This window comes from Chionomys nivalis, chromosome 12 (genome assembly GCF_950005125.1).
Source record: "Chionomys nivalis chromosome 12, mChiNiv1.1, whole genome shotgun sequence".
In the NCBI taxonomy this organism is placed as follows: domain Eukaryota; kingdom Metazoa; phylum Chordata; class Mammalia; order Rodentia; family Cricetidae; genus Chionomys; species Chionomys nivalis.
In genome coordinates, this window is record NC_080097.1 from 19,559,813 (window position 1) to 19,571,974 (window position 12,162).

At 42.1% G+C, this 12,162-nt stretch overlaps 1 protein-coding gene across 3 annotated transcripts in view; it reads left to right on the forward strand.

Annotated features, from left to right (window-relative positions):
• Klf12 (KLF transcription factor 12) overlaps positions 1–12,162 on the forward strand; it is a 545,932-nt gene that overhangs the window by 310,764 nt on the left and 223,006 nt on the right. The window lies entirely within an intron of this gene.

Below are 12,162 nucleotides of genomic sequence, written 5' to 3' on the forward strand. Positions count from 1 at the left end.
GGGTTCCTCTTAGTTAAAACTGTTCATTCGCCAGAAACGCTCTGGGTAGCATCTTTCACCTAACAGATGTACCCAACTTCCCAAGATCACCCAACTCGTCTTTGAAAACAGTGCTTCCTTTTCAAAGCATGTCTTATTTAACCCACATGTCTTTAGGTGTCACCTTCAGCTTCTAATGAAAAATTTTAACTTATTAATAAATTGAAATTATTATAAAATTAATAAATAAAATATATTAATATTTAGATGCCCTCCCTTCAGCCTTAACCTTAAATATCTATTGACTTTTTGGGGTGGGGGGAGCAATACAAAGGTCTTTAACTGTGACAACTTCTTGAACACAATGCTAAGTGGGACTGCCCAGAAATGCCTTGAAGTTATTTCAACCACATTTGATAAATGATTCTTTGACAAGACAACTTAAAGGACTTCAAAAATGTTTTATGTGAAACCAAGAAAATAGATTAGTATTGGTTCACATTTTGCTTCTTTATGTTACTGCGCAAAATTAGCCTTCCAATTCATAATGCATCATGGAAAAGAAGATAAAAGAAATAAAGAAAAATGAAGGAATTGAGCCGTGTATTATGTTACTTCAAAAATGGCTAATAATGCATAGATCTCTGTCTTACTTTTTTAGATTATGCTTAGGACAGGATTTTGTTTAGAAAAATCTGGGGTTTTATTTTTTTGTGATGTGGGAAGATGAGTACCAAAGATTCCACTTCCATATTAATTTAATTTCTAAATCAGGACTATATTTGAGGAATACAAACGGCACTTTGAATACTACCTGATCAGTCTGCCTCCATTAAGTCTAATTAGCCCTCACAATAGCCTGGTGCTCTTGTGAAATCTTAGAGAGGGAAAGGAGCCCAGAGGAGGAAGCCTTTTATTTGGCTGCCCAAAGGCTGGGCATCCCTGATAGGCACTCTCAGGCATTAAAGCATGCTCTCCCCTGTCAGCCTTTGAATGGTGAGAGACTAGCAAAGCCAGGAGATACAGACTGAAAAGCAAGGAAGAAGCTAGAGTCCAGTTTGGAGTTCATAGAATTTGTACTCCTCCTTTGTTGAAGGCACGTTATACCGAAGAAACTTTACTCCATGAAGAGGGAACATGAGATACTCCAGCGAGCAACATGAACCAAAGGTCCTAGGGAATACTGTCAGCCCTGAGGTCCGGTTTCTGCCCCTTTGCTCTAGAGGGCTGAATGAGAAACACTGAATAAATAATATATTTTCTTCCTCTCCCTTTTCCTTTCTATGCAAGAGATGAAGGTAATTTGTTCCTACAGAATTTGTAGCATGTCAGTTGGTTGGTAAGTTTAAAAGACTTTTATCTCTAAATAAGTAATCCATGAAAATAACCAAAAGGGATTTTACTACTAGCCCTGGGAAAATTCAACTCATGTTTATTTAACAACATTTATTTATGTCCCAGGCACTGTTACAAGCACTAGATTAGAAAGATAAATAAAGCAAGGTTTCTATCCTCAGAGGGCTGTCTTCTAGGGGAGGTGTGTGTGTGTGTGTGTGTGTGTGTGTGTGTGTGTGTGACACATAGAGAGCGCTCTTAACTCCTGATACTTTCCCAACTGCTTCCTGGGCCTTTATGCTGGTATCATATTCAGGCTCACAGACATGCTTGCTAAGCTGAGATTCTGTAATGCAGTGTTGACGATACTCTGTGGACATGCATTCACGGTGCTGCGTTCATCGGACTCACTTATCACCTTTATTGAAGAGCACCCGGAGAGACGCGCTACTGGGGGGAAATATATAGGAAGGACAATGCCTAAAATCAGTTCCAAAACCTGAGACTACAGCCCAGTGCTAGACCTCTTGCCTAGCACACTCACACATTCTCGATTTGATTCTCAGTGCTGCAAAAACAAAGGAAGAGAATCGATCTCAGAGCAGAAAACCCTGGAGTAAAGACATATTGTTAGTAGGAAAAACAGAGATGAGCAACCGAGTCCTTTATCGATGAAATCCGACCCAAAGAAAATGAAGACATTTCTAAATTGATTCTAACAGGAGTACTGATAGATCCCCTGCATAAACTTGTTTGGCCGGGCGCTAGCTAACATGTCTATGATCTATACTGCCTTGAATCTTCTTTAGGTAAACACTGTGACTCTGGTGTGTGGATAAATCAGCTGCGAGGAGGAAGCCATGAATCACCCAGCATCCACTCCTTGTGAAGTGATAAATGGTTGATACTTGGTTGTGAAATATTGACTATGAAAAAGTCAGAGAGTTTAACTACTTGTCTAGCAGTGGTGAGAAGGAGCAGGAGATATTTGCTCTCCTCAAAATAGAAGTTGGGGATCATTTGTAGAATCCGATGTCAAGTTCATCACTCACTTGTTGCTGGCTTCTGTTAGAGCCTCAAATGGTGCGTATAGGAGTTGAGAACTGTGAATGTGTGCGATGGGTTAGCAAATGCTCCAGTCAGCTAAAGCTGTTCATCAAATAGGCAATTAAAATCCATCAGTGATGAAAAGGCTTGAACTTCCTTTGTGGAATTAGATCTAGCTCTATGTGGTAGGTTCTGGAAGTCAATGGCCATGACTCACAGCCAGTGTCTGTTATTGAGTAAATTGAGCTTAAGATTTTTTAAGTGGCTTTTTCCTCTGCATAATGCTGGCACAAGGAAGCATCCACTGGCCACTTTCATGGTAACAGTACTCTGAAGGTGAAGAAATACCTGGGCAAAAATGTCTTTTTGGACAGAGCAGCATCTGCCCAAACCAGAAGAAAATGCCATAGCCAGGGAGGGTCGTAGAACTTCTGGTGAGCTCCCGGGTTCAATGGCAGGTGTGAGGATGCAGCAGGGTCTGAAATGTGTGTTAACTCCCAGGAATTTCGGAATGGCAGAAAGACCTCCTTCAAGAATGGAAGGATACAGTAAAGAAGCTCTGGTCATTAGATGATTAATCTAATAAAGAACCAACCAAGGAAAGGGGCCTCATCTGGATACAGGCTCCAACCTCCTCCTCACAGACCCCACACTGTGGAGTGGCTGTTGGCTTGGGGATCATTAAGCCCTTGGACTGTAGGCGTGTGAGTTTATCAGTATCACACATTGGACCTCTACTCTGTGTCTCTCTAGTGCCCCTGTTAGGGGTGAAGACAAACCCATTTTCCTTTTACTATCCCTTGGGTTCACAGGCTGAGACCCTGTTATCTTAGCAAACAACAGAGAGGCTATCATGAGAAAAGGAAAGACAGGTTCCTGAACACATCTGCCACACATTCATAGGGGAATAATCCCAAATAGGGGTCTCTGAATGAGTGGATGTTGAAACGTAGGCTTTTGTAGCACTGATAGCATCTTACCAGAGGGGTTTTTGTTTGTTTGTTTGTTTGTTTTGTTTTTGGAGAGGTGATGAGACAAAGAAAGAAGACGTGGAGCTTCTAGGGATGGCAAGTTATGGGAAGGTAGGTATGTGGGGGACTCTAGGTCAAGGGGAAGGGCTGCTTAGGTAGGTTCCAACATTGTCATCCCTGGATTACCAGAAGTTGTCTCTCCTCATAGAAATGAATCCTGTTCTTCTGGGCAGATGGGGAGCACATCTAGATTTTCTTGTATCTGCTTTTGAAAACTTCACTTTGTAGTGTGCGTTTGTGCACATGCACCCACGCATTCACATGTATGTGTGTGAAAGTGTGTATGTGTGTGTAGTTGCCCATAGAGAACAGAAGACACTATCTGATCCTTGGAACTGGACTTAGAGGCTACAGGGAGACACCCACATGGGTAACGAGATCCAAACTCAAATCCTCTGGGAGAATAGCAAATGCTCTTAAGGTACTTAACAGGCTCTCCAGCCAGCATCTGCATCTTCTCATTTCCCTTGAGTCACGTGGATTCTTAGGTATCAGCATTTTTTCATCTGCCTGTGTCACGTGGATTCTTATGCCAAACTGCTGTGTTTTAGGGTACCTTGGTCTGTTGCCTTTCACTGTACAAATCTTCTTTTGGAACATTTAATTTCCTTTCCTGGAAAAGGTAATGCAAGGAAAAAAAAAACTTTGCGATCGTTCAGGCAAATGGAAACACTGAATGGGAAGTTAGATTTTAACTCACTGTAGACAGTTTTGCTGAAAACTTTATCAAATTCACAAGAGAGGGGCCATTTCCAAGTCTGATTTCCAGCATTATGTCTTCAAAGGTACAATTCAAATCTGGAATCTTTGGATTTGGGTGGGTGTGTACGGTAGAACAGGACCAGTAGGGTTCTGTGGGGATATTTGTCAAATAGACCCCAGAGCTGGGTTAGAGTGGCAGTTACTGTCGGTGTGGGCTAAGTACTCAACTACTTGACCGTCTGTGTATCTTCATCTGTCACTTTTCAAGTTTCTTCTCCCTCTGTTTTCCCTCCACATTGTTATTATTCGGGAACGGTAGTCAGTGAACAGAGCCTCTGACACATGTGCCAAGAGTCACTGCCTGCCTTGGTGCTTGATGCCACATCACTGAGACTTTATGGTTGTTTTTATGCTACTATAGAAAATGAAGCATTTCTTCCCATTAAAATAGAAATTGTCCTCACAAAAGCAGATGTAATTTTCTCTATGGGGTGTCGCTGTCACCGTCTCAATTATGATTTCTCTCTTACCGGTATGCCTGACATTGTATAGACATGGGCAAGTCCCAGTTTAAATAGTCTCCAGCCAAAGTAGGCATTCTGGATCCCATCACATTTAACATTTAAATGGCTACAAGTGTATGTCTCGAGTTTTTGCAGAGGGCAGGAAGTTCCTGTTCTCACTCGAATGTTTTACTGTCGGCGATGGGCTGTATTAAGCTTAAATATTTACACACATGCAGCTGCGAATGTGGCCACTGTCTTTGCAGATTCTCTGAGAGGGATGAAGCTCGGTGCTTTTAGACCATAAAAGTAAGATGAGTTTTCTTCTTTAATGCTTTTCCCATAATAGAGGAAGACACTGAGGCTGTTGCTAGGAGAAACCACTCAGGAATGTGGAGTAGAACCGCCATTTAAGGAGAGACAGGCTATGTGCAGATGGCAGCTTGAGTTGTAAGCATCTGCAGCTCAGGGGAACCAGGTCACATTGTCCATGAAGAAATGGGAGGCCCACTATAGGCATGGGATATTGCAAAGCTAGGCATAAACCCAAGTCCCTACACACCTGTCCAGGAGTCTTTCTACCATGTGGCAGTTGTCTAGCAATTTGAAAATGAGGGAAATCCTCAACATTGTGTAACATCCATTTCTTGCAAACTTGGCAGAAGGCTTTGTCTAGGAAATTCCCACTAGTGCGATGCCAGGGCTGGCAGAAGTAGAGACGACAAAGCCATAGCTGCTCATGAGCGACAAGTAGTAAACAGTCCTGCTAAAGCCTTGACTCATCGTCTTGGGTTTTTTTTTTTCATATTCCATACTGATGGGCAATATTGATTGAGTTCTTTTCATTATTTCTTGACTTACAGAACGAAAGCATAGGACATTATGTGTAGAGTCCATTATGTTACAATCCAGTCCCATAAACATATAGCCACTTGTGATTTTTTTTGTCGAACCATAGGTGTTGTGTTAGTAAATAAGTCACAGGTCTTTGAGTTTGGCTTGGAAGAAAGCTTTCTCCTGTAAGTGGGCCATAGCGATGCCACTGGCAAACCTGTTTGCACTTTAACCCTGATTCCAATGAAAGGGGTGCCTCTATGGAAAACTACATCTTAGACCCTCACAAATGCACCTCTCTAATCCCAAAAAAGTTTCAATTCAGGATCATATATCTCTATTTGCCTAGTTTTTTATGTTGACTTAATTATTTTGACCAGAAGCTGACCTCAGACTCTCTGGCCTTGAAGCCCCACCCTCCTGCAGCAGCTTTCCTAATGCTGGAGTTACCGGCGTGCACCAGCATATCTGACTTCGTTAATTCTCTGCTAACTTTGGCATCTCTTCAAAGTTAGCTTGGTGACCACTGCAAGTAGTTAAATTCTGTGTTTTATCTTCAAAACTGGCTTTATTTAAAAAGAAGAAGAAGAAGAAGAAGAAGAAGAAGAAGAAGAAGAAGAAGAAGAAGAAGAAGAAGAAGAAGAAGAAGAAGAAGAAGAAGAAGAAGAAGAAAAGGAACAACAGCAACTTTGGTCTAATTTCCTTAAATTCGTTAGCACCTAACATTTCAGCAAGAGACCTTCATGATAAAAGAAGCAAATAGGTTCTCATTCCTGTTTGTGTCAGCTGATTTGGTCTCTAATATCTTCTTAGCCACAATAAAGATGATGCGGGAAAGAAATTAAGTGAGGTCATTTTCTTTAGTTATTTCCTTAATTATATGAGAATTGGGACTCTAAGATCATGCTGAGCTCTGAAGGTCACCAATTCTAAGATATTTTTTTTCCATTACAAACGCGTGAGTGTTTTGCTTTCATCAACCTCCAGCTCAGAAGCATACATAAACATTACACTGTAGACCTACTGTACAGACATGTAGCACGCATCAGGGGATGCTCACCATCCTGTCAATTCATGTCATTTGGTCAGTACTGTAGCCAGTATAAGTATAGGACTATAAGGGTACAGAACTTCAGCATATAGGACTACCAGGTACAGGACTCCCGTGTATAGGACTATCAGGTAGAGGACCACCAGGTACAGGACCACCAAGTAGAGGACCACCAGATAGAGGACCGCCAGGTAGAGAACCATCAGGTAGAGGACTATCAAGGCACAGGACTCTCACAATAAAGGATTAGTAGGCATAGCACTATCAAGACAATACATCTGTCTCACACTGCTAGAGCCTAGCTAAAAGACAGTAATTTATGTGCTCTAAAGCAGCTTGTATAGTTCTCATGATTATTGACTCTTCTCCAATAATGGTTATTTGGGAGGTACATCTTATATCGCAATGAGTGCTTAGTCTTCACACAACCGTAACCCACTGGAGAAGCTGCCTTAACTGCCGTTGCTTCCTGAATTAGAAATTACATCACACTGTTGTCCTCTGTCAGAATCCTTTCCGTTTTAAACTTGCTCAGAGGTTAAACTTTACAATAAAGAACATCTGAACAATGAAACCTGAGCAGGTGGAGTTATTCATATGTACTATGCGGAAAGCAGCGTGTTCCTACATGAAAATATGTATGTGTATATGCGCTATATAATAGCAATGTTTATGACTTTTAGTGGAGGTATGAGGTAGGGTCTCAGGTAGCCCAGACTACCCTAGATCAGACATAGTGAAGGCTGCCTTGAAGTTGATCTCTTCCTCCTGTGAAGTCCAGGGATTACAAGTGTGCACCATGACACCTGACTGAGAAACTTACTCCCTCATCATAATATTCAACAGATATATTTGCATAAAACATTTGCCATTGCTAGCAAAGTAACGCTATGCCCTGTGTAAGTATTTGAGAGAAAAATAACTAAAATAGGAAGCCAATCAAAACCCTTAATGTGTCTATGAATATGCAGGGAATAGTGCTTGCAATAATAATTTCAAAAGGCTTAACAGTAAGGGAGTTCTGTGTGCTAGACATTTTGTCTTGATTTGCATCTAAGAAGCCTTTTTGAAATACCATCTTTTTACAAACACAGGGTTCTTCGAGGATATAAGCATGACAAAGTCATCATCAATCACTTCACAAAAAAAATCATTTTCACATTATTGATGTGGTTTTATCTCACCCCTGGTTTCTTTATGGAATTCCTTGATTGTTTCCTTAAAACTAATTATTGTGTATCTTGGCAAAGGAAGCATCCTAATAATAATATGTATCTTTTAATATCCTAAAATGGCAATAGATTATGTGTTTATCAAAATGTTTATAGCAATTCAGTATCATTGGTACCAGTTATATAAATTCACAGCTAATAAACTACCCATTCTGCTAGAATCCACTCTCCAGTCTGTTGGAATCCCCTGCCCAGTCTGTTGGAATCCATTGCCTATTCTGCTGTAATCCACTGCCCACTCTGCTGGAATCCACTATCCGTTCTGGGGCAGCCAGCATCTCTTTCTATGTTTTCGCTCATTTAGCCTGCCTTATCAGATGGGTATCTCCCATTAGAAGTAAAGGCAACTAAGAGAATCTTGCTGCCATAGCAAAGGGGAATCTGGGGGGGCACAAGAAAGAGGACAAAGTGAAAGGGGAAGCAGATCAGGAACACGGGAATCCAAGCAGCAAGCATTTCAGGTCCCACAGAAGGGCTTACAATGGTGGATCCGACCCAGAAAGCCTGGTGGCAAATCCTTCACATTGCCCCTCAAACTCACCAGAATGGAGGCCACATTATGAGTGATGGATTTCCCACTTGGTTGCGTCCAACCCTTGGCCAAGGAAAGACGAGCCTGGGAATTGACAGAACTAAGACTATTCTATATTCTAGGAGAAGAGGAAGGGAAAGAGTTGTTGTTTCCCCAAAGGAAAATATAGCTCTCATTGTCAAGCCACAGAGAGGACTCCTGACAGTGGAGCACCTTCGATTTTCCCCTTCTGTTCAAAACTAGAAGCAGCCATGAACGAAATAAGCTCTCGGAGTTAGGGATTTTAACTTGAATGCTTTCCCTTGGAGTCTGCTGTTTTTCATCTTTTCAATGGTACCAGGATACTCTATCATCAATAGCTAAAGTAAATTGCTTTCTCAAGTGTCGTTCTCCATTATTCAATAGCCAGAACGCAAGGATGCTCGGGCAAAGTACATACAGATCCTGTCTCTCTGCGCTCAGAGTGTTTCATCCTCATCCCCGTAATCCTTCTCATTGGTGTCCGACTTTGAATCCCATATTCAAGAATGCCTTTTCCAAATGGGCGACACACATTGTGTTGGTAGCAAAAGAGGCAGACAACAGTAGAGCCTCCTGTGAGGTGCAGAAAGCATGTGTTCATAAGCTTGGTGTACAATTGCCTTTCAACCCCTGCACTCTAGTTCTTCCCTTATGTCAGTCAATGAATGTCTGGCCCAAACCATTGCAATGCTGTCTTTGCAGTGCCCTTAAGAGATCATACATGTCTTCGGAGCACCTTGGAGAAAAGTGGTTTATAAACAGAGATCTTTAGCCACCGTCCCATCTCAGCTTTATGCTAGAACAATCTCTTTTCTACCACCGCGCTGATTCATTGACATGCCTAGCATCCATTACAGCCCCGACGAGGCTATCATTTATTTCAGCTCTCTTGGGCCTTTCTTAATTCAAACAATTTAGAATCCTGAGCCTCTAGGTATGCTGAGGACTGAGTCTGGTGCAATACAGTCCGTAAATATGGGTTCCAGCAAGGGCATGTGTCACATTTAAGCAGAAAGTGAACTTCTAGGGAGTAATACAGCATTGACTTCGGCTTCCCCAGAATGGGAATCCTCTGTTTCCCCGTCATTTTATGAACACTAGAGCTAATTTCCTGAGCTATAAACCATGGAGAACATTTATAAACAGGCCTGTCAACTTACATCCTGTAAAAACAGCAATGACTTTAATCGCCCATAGGATGACATTACTATTTTTTGCAGAATAGAAATCTCTTTAATTCCATCTTTTTACCCATATTCCTCTAACCATTCCTCGAAAGTCTGTTAAGAAAGAGAAATACTACTTTGAGAGAAAAGAAACCACAACTGGTATTTGTCACTTTAGACCAGAATTATTGTGTGCCGTTTGCAGAACCCTGTAGCTTGTCTCAAGAATGGACCGATGTCCTTCAGTGAAAGTGATTTACAGTAATCTTCCCCAAACCCGCATAGTATTTACTTGTGAAAGACAAGAAAGTAGGGAATTACATTTGAGAGAGGAAACAAAGGCGGCGGGCAGCCATGTTAAGAACGGAAGAGAGTTGCTGCCACCTAGAGGTGAAATTGGATATTGCTGCGAATGCTGTAAAGACGTTGATGTCTTGCAACCTTAAAACTGAAATGCTGTTTAGGGATTTGTGTCCGACTCTAAACAGGACTGGACCCATTTGCCCTTAAAGCCTCCATTAAAATTGGGCCAGTATTCCTCATAAGACTCTACTGGCTCTGGTGTTTTTTTTTTTTTTTTTTCGTTGTTGCTGTCTGCAGCCTTTTCTCTGCCGTTGTAAGTCTCTGGAAGTCTTCATCCGCCATGGTGCATTCTGAGCTGTTTGGAAGCTGGGGGAAATTGTCTTTTCCACACTCCGAGCTGTCCTTTGAAAATATCATCCCAGGATTTTCACTAGTGACGTCTTCGGTTCTCATCTCAGTGTTGTTCATGCACTTTTACTTCTTCCCCAAACAGAAAGGAGGCAAGGGCAGCCTGTGTGGAGAGAGCGCAGAGTCCTAGGAACACTGGCAAAGAGATGGGCGCCCTGAACCTCATCCGAATTGTGTGAAAACCTACAAAGCAGCTGCCTGTGGCAGTACTTGCCATAATCCTAGCATTTGGTCAAAGAGGCAGGAACATCCAGGTGTTTGAGGCTAGCCTGTGCTACATGAGACAATGTCTCAAAGGCTAAAAATAGAAAGAAATACAGCACCAACAACGAACCATTCAACAAAAAGCCCTGCACCCAAATGTAGTGTTTCCCTCTAAGGCAACGCACTTTGGGCCATTGCCATTTTGGTTCCAATTTTTTTAAAAAAAAAAAAACAGATGTTGGGACATTTTAAAAAGAAAATGTTTCCAGGTGATGACACCTAGTCTGCCAGAACCTTCGCACTGTCACGCTGTCCTCTTCTTTGTGAGACTGCCATGTCGCACACCCCCAGGGACACGTTTCTCACCGTGTTTGTGGGAAGGTGCCACTCTGAGAGGTACAGCCAAACACTCTGGCATGGAAATGTGAAGGAGGGGGAAGCAAACGAGAAAATACGTATGGCTTTACACATCTTTCTCCAGTCCTGATGCTTCTCGAAGGATGGGGTGTAGAGTGCAGTAGCTGAAGGAAGTGTGTCAAGCGTGCAAGGGTATAGTGGGAAATAGACGTGTGGCTGTGTGTGTGACACCTGCTCTCCTGCCCCCCCCCCAGTTATAAAATGTGGGTCACCATGGAATCATCATGCCTGCCCTTACCTATTTATTTATAAGCATAGTCTGATGCCAATGAAGGGGCCTCTGTAGGAAAGTACTTCATAGGCCACCGAAGGCAAACCTCCATGGTGTGGTTTGTCTCTTCTTATTGTTCTCTTAAGTGTGCCCTTCTTTTTGGATGCTTTAACAAAGCAAAACTTTGGTATGTTTCCTTTCTTTCCCCATTTCTACAAGCCAACTATGATTCCAAAAGATTCAGACTTCACCTCTTAACCCCACCTGACTTTTGGAGCCCGCCGTTTCTCCACGTGACCCTGGGTTTCATTCATGGGCTCGCACAAGAAAGTTCTGTGTCTTTGCTCTTTCTCTGCCCAGCAGTTCTTCATGGCTGAGTAAAAACAAGCTTGATTAATAAAAGCTTGCCTTTTATATCTCCTTGTAGTTAGTCTGATAAAGAAAATTCTTTATACAACTGGAAGGGTGTTGTATATCTTTAGAAAAATATATTCTGTGTCCTTGTTTATTAGTTTAATGAATTTGTTTGTGGTGCATATCAATGGATTCAAAAATTGACCGCCTAGTGTTCATTGTCTTGGCACCCAAAGCACAAATGCCCTCAGACATGGTAACTCTGAAAGCAGGATTTGGAACGGGACCTCAACGCTGGGTCCAGGGCTTTGGCAGATGAATACACATGCCATTCTCACAGACCAAACATGTCCGTTCTGTAGTCTACCAGACTAGTCACGAGGTGCAGAATTATTCGCAGCACAAAGATAAGTGTCAATCTGTGATGATGTAATGTATCAAATTATTTATATTTCCAATAGCTAGAGGCCAGGATGCCAGCAAGACGAATGCCCGTGACCCTGGAACACAGTGCAAAGGCCTGTGCATTGCCTAGAAACGGAAGACAGTTTATAGGAAGTGGCCATCCAAGAAAATCTAGTGTTATAATTGGACACAGAGGGAGAAGAGCCTTTGACTGTAATAAACACAGATTTTGTTTTATTCTACAATAATTATTTCAATGCCTTTAAAACTTGCCTGGGTTTGAATACATACAAAGAACCAGAGACTGAGCAACTGAGGGCTTGAAGAGCAGGCTTTGAAGTCAAGAGAGGCCACTTCAGCTCCCGTCTGCTGTTGACCTGGAACAAACCGCCAGCCTCTTTACAGCATTTGCACTGCAGGAAAACAT